The sequence below is a fragment of the Mobula birostris genome, chromosome 20 (assembly GCF_030028105.1).
Source record: "Mobula birostris isolate sMobBir1 chromosome 20, sMobBir1.hap1, whole genome shotgun sequence".
Lineage (NCBI taxonomy): Eukaryota > Metazoa > Chordata > Chondrichthyes > Myliobatiformes > Myliobatidae > Mobula > Mobula birostris.
In genome coordinates, this window is record NC_092389.1 from 63,096,124 (window position 1) to 63,103,937 (window position 7,814).

A 7,814-nucleotide genomic window follows, 5' to 3' on the forward strand; every position below is an offset into this window, starting at 1 on the left:
CCACCGTCTGAGAAAAGTAAGTTCTCCTCATCTCCATTCTAAATGGATGTCCTTCAATCCTGAAGTCGTGCCCTGTTGTCATAGACTCCCCTACCATGGGAAATAACTTTCCCATATCTAATCTGTTCAGAGCTTTTAACATTCAGAATGTTCCAATGAGATTTCCCCCCCCCCATCTTCCCCCCCCCCCACCATTCTGCTGAACTCCAGGGAATACAGCCCAAGAGAAGCCAGATGCTTCTCGTATGGTAACCTTTTCATTCCTGGAATCATTCTTGTGAATCTTCTCTGAACCCTCTGCAATGTCAGTATATCCATTCTAAAATAAGGAGCCCAAAACTGCTTACAATACTCCAAGTGTGGTCTCATGAGAGCCTTATAGAGCCTCAACATCACATCCCTGCTCTTATATTCTGTACCTCGAGAAATGAATGCAACCATTGCATTCACCTTCTTCACCACCGACTCAGCCTGGAGGTTAACCTTTAGGGTATCCTGCACAAGGACTTCCAAGTTCCTTTCCATTTCCGCATTTTGAATTCTCTCCCAATCTAAGTAATTGTCTGCCTGTTTATTTCTTTCACCAATATGCACGACCATACACTTTCCAACATTGTATTTCATTAACTACTTCTTGGCCCATTCCCTGAAACTATCTAAATCTCTCTGCCAGCGCTCTGTTTCCTCAGCATTACCTGTTCCTCCACCTATCTTTGTATCATTGGCAAATTTAGCCGCAAGTCCATTAATCCAATAGCCCAAGTCATTGACATACATTGTAAAAAGCAGTGGTCTCAACACCGACCACAGTGGAACTCCATTGGTAACCGGCACCAGCCAGAATAGGATCCCTTTATTCCCACTCTGTTTTCTGTTGATCAGCCAATGTCCCACCCATGCTAGTAACTTCCCTGTAATTCCACGGGATTTATCTTGCTAAGCAGCCTCATGTGCAGCACCTTTTGAAGGCCCACTGAAAATCCAAATACACCACATCTACTACATTTCCTTTGTCTACCCAACTTGTAATTTCCTCAAAGAATTGCAGTAGGTTAGTAAGGCAGGATTTTCCTTTCAGGAAACCACGCAGGCTTTGGCCTATCTTGTCATGTGCCTCCCCGTACTCCGTAATCTCATCCGTAACAATCGATTCCAGCAACTTCCCAACCACTGAAGTCAGGCTTTCAGGTCTGTAGTTTCTTTTCTGCTGCCCCCCACCCTTCTTAAACAGTGGAGTAACATTTGTAATTTTCCAGTCATCAGGTACTATGCCAGAATCTATCGATTCCTGAAAGTTCGTTACTAATACCTGTGCAATCGCTCCAGCTATTTCCTTCAGAACCCAAAGATGCATTCTATCAGGTCCAGGAGATTTATCCACCCTCAGACCATTAAACTTCCTGAGCACCTTCTCAGTCGTAATTTTCACTGCATGTACTTCACTTCCCTGACACTCTTGAATGTCCGATATTCAGTACTGCAGATGTCTTACAACGTGAAGAATGATGCAATGTATGCATTTAGCTCTTCTGCCATCTCTGTGTCTCCCATTACAATATCTCCTGTGTCATTTTCTATTTGTCCTATATGTATCCTCAACTCTCTTACCCTTTCTACCCTAACTCTCGCTTCGTCTAGTGGCTTAACATAGGGGATGATAGCCCCTGGCCCGGACAAACTTAAGAAATCTTATTTGAGTGGATGTTGCGTGGTGTCCCCTGTTACAAATCAGTACGAAATAACAAACAGTGCACAGTATGTGATTAAACGATTGAGCTTTATAACTCCTAATTTAATGATATGGTTCGTGAAGAAAACAAAAAAGAAAAAGGGCCCATTCTCATGAAACAGTCTATTGTACAATGTTGGAGCTCACTGATAAGCTGTTTGTCCACCATCGACCTCTGATCCTCGCTGACCTTCGGACCCTCACTACAAGTCCACTCCATCCGAGGTCTACCAACTCTGTCCATTCGCGTCTCCTCTGCTCATTTCTCCCCGGCAAACGACCCGTGAATTCCCGGCTCCCAGACACGCAAGAAAGAACAACATCCTGCTCATTGGCTAGCATGCCCCATTATCTCTCGCCGTAACCCAAACATTGCTGCCACAGAGAAACCATTACCTCAGCATTGGAACATTACAGTGAAGCCATTACATCAGCAGTGAAACCTTACAGCATGTTACACTTCAAAAATGCTTTTCGCATCCTCTTGATATTAGTCACCAGCTTCCTTTCGTAATTCATCTTTCCCTTCCTCATGACCTTCTTAGTTTTCTTCTGCAAGTTTTTAAAAGCTTCCCAATCCTCTATCTTTCACTAACTTTTTCTTCCTTGTCTTTTGCTTTTACTTTGGCTCTGACTTCACTTGTCAACCACGGTAGCGTCCTTCTTCCATTTGAAAATTCCTTCTTGTTAATATATCCGTCTTGCACTTCCTTCATTTTTTGCAGGAATTCCAGCCATTGCTGCCTTGCTGTCCTTCCTACTCGAGTCCCTTTCCAGTCAACTTTGGCCAGTTCCCCTCTCATGCAATTGTAATTTCCTTTATTCCACTGAAATACCAACACATTGGAATTTAGTTTCTCCTTCTCAAATTTCAAAGTGAACTCGATCATATTTTGATCACTGACCCCAAGGGTTCCTCAACCTTAATCTCACTTATCACCACCGGATCATTGCACAACACCCAATCCGGCACAGCCAATGACCTAGTGGGCTCAACAACAAGCTGTTCTAAAAAGCGATCCCTCAGGTATTTCGCAAATGCGCTCACTTGAGGTCCAATACTGGCCTGTTTCTCCCAATCCATTTTCATGTTAAAATCACCAATAATTATCATGACATTGCCCTTCTGATATGCCTTTTCTATCTCCTGCGGTAATTTGTAATCCACATCCCGACTGCTGTTTGGAGGCCTGTATAGAACTGCCATTAGGGTCCATTTACCCTTGCCATTTCTTACCTCCAACCATAGAGACTCTACACCTTCTGATCCTGTGTCATCCCTTTCTGATGATTTAATATCATTTCTTATACACAAGGCCACACCACCCCCTCTGCCTACTGACCTCTCTTTCCGATACACCGTATATCCTTGGATGTCCAGCTCCCAATGGCAGCCATACTCTTGTGAAGTTTCAGGGGTAGCCACAATATCATACTTGCCAATCTGTAGCTGAATTTCAGGATCATCGATTTTAATTCTTATGTTGTGTGCATTCTAATATATCACTTTCAGTCCAGTATTGAATGAACATCAGCGAGCAAACACTGGGGAGAAACTGTTCAACTGCTCAGACTGCGGGAAGGAACATCCAAATATACAACATCCACTGCATCTCCCTTGTCTAGCCTACTGGTAATTTCCTCAAAAAATTGTAATAGGTTTGTCAGGCAGGATTTTCCTTTAAGGAATCCATGCTGAGTTCTGCCTATCTTGTCATATGCCTCCAGGTACTCTGTAACCTCATCCTTGACAATCGACTCCAACAACTTCCCAACCACCGATGTCAAGCTAACAGGTCTATAATTTCCTTTTTGCTTCCTTGCCCCCTTCTTAAATAGCAGAGTGACATTTGCAATCTTCCAGTCCTCCGGAACCATGCCAGAATCTATCGACTTTTGAAAGATCATCGCTAATGCCTCCGTTTTCTCCACAGCTACTTCCTTCAGAACACGAGGGTGCATTCCATCTGGTCCAGGAGATTTATCTACCTTTAGACTATTCAGCTTCCTGAGTACTTTCTCTGTCGTAATTGTGACTGCGCACACTTCTCTTCCCTGCTCCGGTATACTGTTGATGTCTTCCTCAGTGAAGACTGATGCAAAATACTCGTTCAGTTCCTCTGCCATCTCCTTATCTCCCATTACAATTTCTCCAGCATCATTTTCTATCCGTCCTATATCTACTCACACCTGTCTTTTACACTTTATATACTTGAAAAAGCTTTTAGTATCCAAAGTGATATTATTTGCTAGCTTCCTTTCATAGTTAATCTTTTCTCTCTTAATGACCTTCTTAGTTTCCTTTTGTAAGGTTTTAAAAACTTCCCAATCCTCTGTCTTCGAACTAATTTTTGCTTCCTTGTATGCCCTCTCCTTTGCTTTAACTTTGGCTTTGACTTCTCTTGTCAACCACGGTTGCATCATTTTTCCATTTGAAAATTTCTTCTTTTCTGGAATATACCTGTCTTGCACCTTCCTCACTTCTCACATAAACTCCAGCCACTGCTGCTCTGTCGCCTTTCCTGCCAGTGTCCCTTTCCAGTCAACTTTGGCCAGTTCCTCTCTCAGGCCAAGTAATTTCCTTTACTCCACTGAAATACCGACACATCAGATTTCAGCTTCTCTTTTTCAAATGTCACAGTGAACTCAATCATGTTATGATCACTGCCTCCTAAGGGTCCCTTCACCTTAATCTCTCTAATCACCTCCGGTTCATTACACAATACCCAATCCAGTACAGCCGATCCCCTAGTGGGCTCAACAACAAGCTGTTCTAAAAAGCCATCTCACAGACATTCCACAAATTCTCTCTCTTGAGATCCAGTGCTGACCTGTTTTTCCCAATCCACTCGCATGTTAAAATCCCCCACAATTATCATAACACTGCCCTTGTGACAAGCCTTTTCTATTTCCTGTTGTAATTTGAGGTCCACAACCCTGCAGCTGTTTGGAGGCCTATAAATAACTGCCATCAGTGTCCTTTTACCCCTGCTATTTCTTAGCTCAACCCTTAAAGATTCTGCACCTTCCGATCCTATATCACCTCTTTCTAATGATTTAATATCATTTCTTACCAATAAAGCCACACCTCCCCCTCTGCCTACCTTCCTATCCTTCCGATACACCGTGTATCCTTGGCCGTTCAGCTCCCAGAGAGATGCATCCTTTAGCCACGTTTCAGTGATGGCCACAATATCATACCTGTCAATCTGTAGCTGTACGACAAGATCATCCACCTTATTCCTTATGTTGCGTGCATTTAAGTATAACACCTTAAGACCAGTATTTGGTACTTTTCGCTTTGATTTCACTGCAACTTTATTGCACTGCAACTCATCCCAATGACTACAAGTTTGCCCCATCACCTGCCTGTCTTTCCTGACATCTTTACTGCTCACTATCTTAGATTTATTTCTGTTTTCCCCTTCCTTCACTCTGTCATTCCGGTTCCCATCCCCCTGCCAAATTATTTTAAACCCTCCCTAACGGCTGTATTAAACTTTCCCGCCAGGATATTGGTCCCCTTCGGGTTCAGGTGTAACCTGTCCTTTTTGAACAGGTCATACTTCCCCCAGAAGAGATCCCAATTATCCCAGAATCTGAAGCCCTGCCCCCTGCACCAGTCTCTCAGCCACGCATTCATCTGCCTGATCCTACCGTTCTTGCCCTCGCTAGCACGTGGCACAGGTAGCAATCCCGAGATTACTACCCTGGAGGTCCTGCTTCTCAGCTTCCTTCCTAACTCCTGGAAATCTGTCTTCAGGACCTCCTCCTTTGTCCTATCTACATCATTGGTACCAACATGTACCAAGACAACAGGCTGCTCACCCTCCCCCTTCAGAATATTCAGGGCCCGATCCGAGACATCCCGTACCCTGGCACCTGAGAGGCAACACACCATGCCGGTATCTCTATCAGGCTATAGAATCCCCTATGACTACCGCATTCCTCTTCTCTCTCCTTCCCTCCTGCACAACAGCGCCAGGCTCAGTGCCAGGGACCCGGTCACCGTGGCTGTACTCTGTCAGGTCATCCCCCTCAACAGCATCCAAAACGAGATACTTGTTGCCCAGGGGGCAGCCACAGCGGTGCTCTCCACTATCCGAGCATTTTCCTTCCCTCTCCTGACAGTCACGCAGTTTTCTGACCCCTGTAGCCCAGCGATGACTACCTCCCTGTAGCTCCTGTTTATTACCTCTTCACTTTTCCTAATAAGTTGTCGGTTATGAAGCTGCAGCTCCAGATCCCTAGCACGGTCTCTGAGGAGCTGCATCTTGGTGCACCTGGGGCAGATGTGGCCATCAGGGAGGCTGATAGTCTCCCAGGATTCCCACGTCTGACACCCGAAAGAAATACATGATTTAACTCCATTCCTGTCATCGTAGTGCTTGTCGAGATTTGAAACAGAACATGACAGCTCTTCGCTGCTGTTTTTCATTCGGCCTTCCCTGAGATGTTGGTCTTTCAAATCAACTGATCCCGAAGACTAGCGGTTTTCGTTTAATGATCAGACGTTCTTTTCAGCCGCAGTGTCGGCTTCATTTTCCTTTTGAGAGTGTTAGTTACCGGCCCTGTTTGGCCTTGCGTTTATTGTTTTATTTTCCATTTAGCACTGTTCGTATTAACATCTGTGAAATACCGACCTGCTTCAGTGTCTCTCACTCCGCACTTGAGCCGTACCCGAACCTGGTGACATTACCAGACGCCCTTTCCTCGGTGACTCAGCCGAGGTTGATCAGGCCCAGCCTGTCCACATCCCACGTACCAAGATAATGAAAGCCGTGTCATTTTGACGGTTCAGGTGTTTTAGTTCTCGTTATTTGGTTCTGTTTGACATTTTGGAGAGTAGAATGTTTTAAGGTGTATTTATAACGCCTCATCTCAAAGTAAGGGAGATGTGACTTCCCTGCTTTTGATCTACACTGATCTTTATTCTAAATCTGGGAACAGAGAATTGCGTGGGTTAAGTTAACAAGGTTTGCTGGAGATTCAGTGTCATTCCACCCTGTCACTTTGGTTTTGTGCTGAACCGTTTTCTGTGCTCCCAGCTTGGGTTTAACTTACTGGTTCCCTGCCTTGCTTGATACCACGTCATTTTCATTGGCATTTCGTGTACCGGGAAAATGAGAAGTGTGCCACTGTTAGGATAACTTGTGATTGGGAAAACAGCCCGTCTTGTGCTTCTGATCTCTTCACCGAGATTCAGTATCAAGGAGCCGTGCGACTTTTGTGTGGCCCATGCATTAGAGTTTGCTCCGATCAGGATTTAGGGACACGGATGTGGAGATATAGAGTTCAGGTTATATTTTGGATCAATATGTGGGAAGTTAGAGGTCAGACTAGCATTTGGGGACATGGTTATGGTGGGATTGAGGTCAAGACAGGGTCCAGTTTCAGGGATGTGGGGTATTGGACGTCAGATTAGATGAGAGTTTAGATTTAGGGATGTGGGGTGTTTGAGGTCAAATTAAGCTTCAGGGACAGTGGTCTGGAGATTGAGAGGTGAGATTAGGGTCTCGGATGAGGGATGTGGAGAGGTATAGATTGGCGTTTAGGGACATGGTTGTGGTGGGTTAGGTTGGTTAACGTTTAGGGACAGGAGGGTGGGGTGTGAGAGGTCAGACTAACCTTTAGGAACAGGGAGGAGGGGGTTCTGTGTTCGGTTTAAGATTTCAAGAAAGGGATGTCAGGAAATTAGTGTTCATATGACAGTAAGGTGCAGGGATGAGACGTTGTGAGAGGCTCCATTTACGTTTGAGGACAGAGATATGGTGGGGGGTGCGTAGAAGTCAGGTCAGGGTTTAGGGACAGGGATGTGGAGAGACAAGGTTCAAATTATGCTTCAGGGTCTGGGAAGTGGGGTGTCAGTGATCAGAAGAGATTAGTTTTGGGGACAGATGTGGGGTGATAGACATCAGATTACATTAGGGATTAGAGACAGTGGTGTGGAGTCTTAGACATCAGATTAGGTTTAAGTACAGACATGTGGGGTGTGAGATACCAGACTGCATTAGGGTTTAGGGACAATAATGTGGGGTGCTCGATATCAGTTTAGGTTTGTTAGATATCAGATTACATGAGGGTT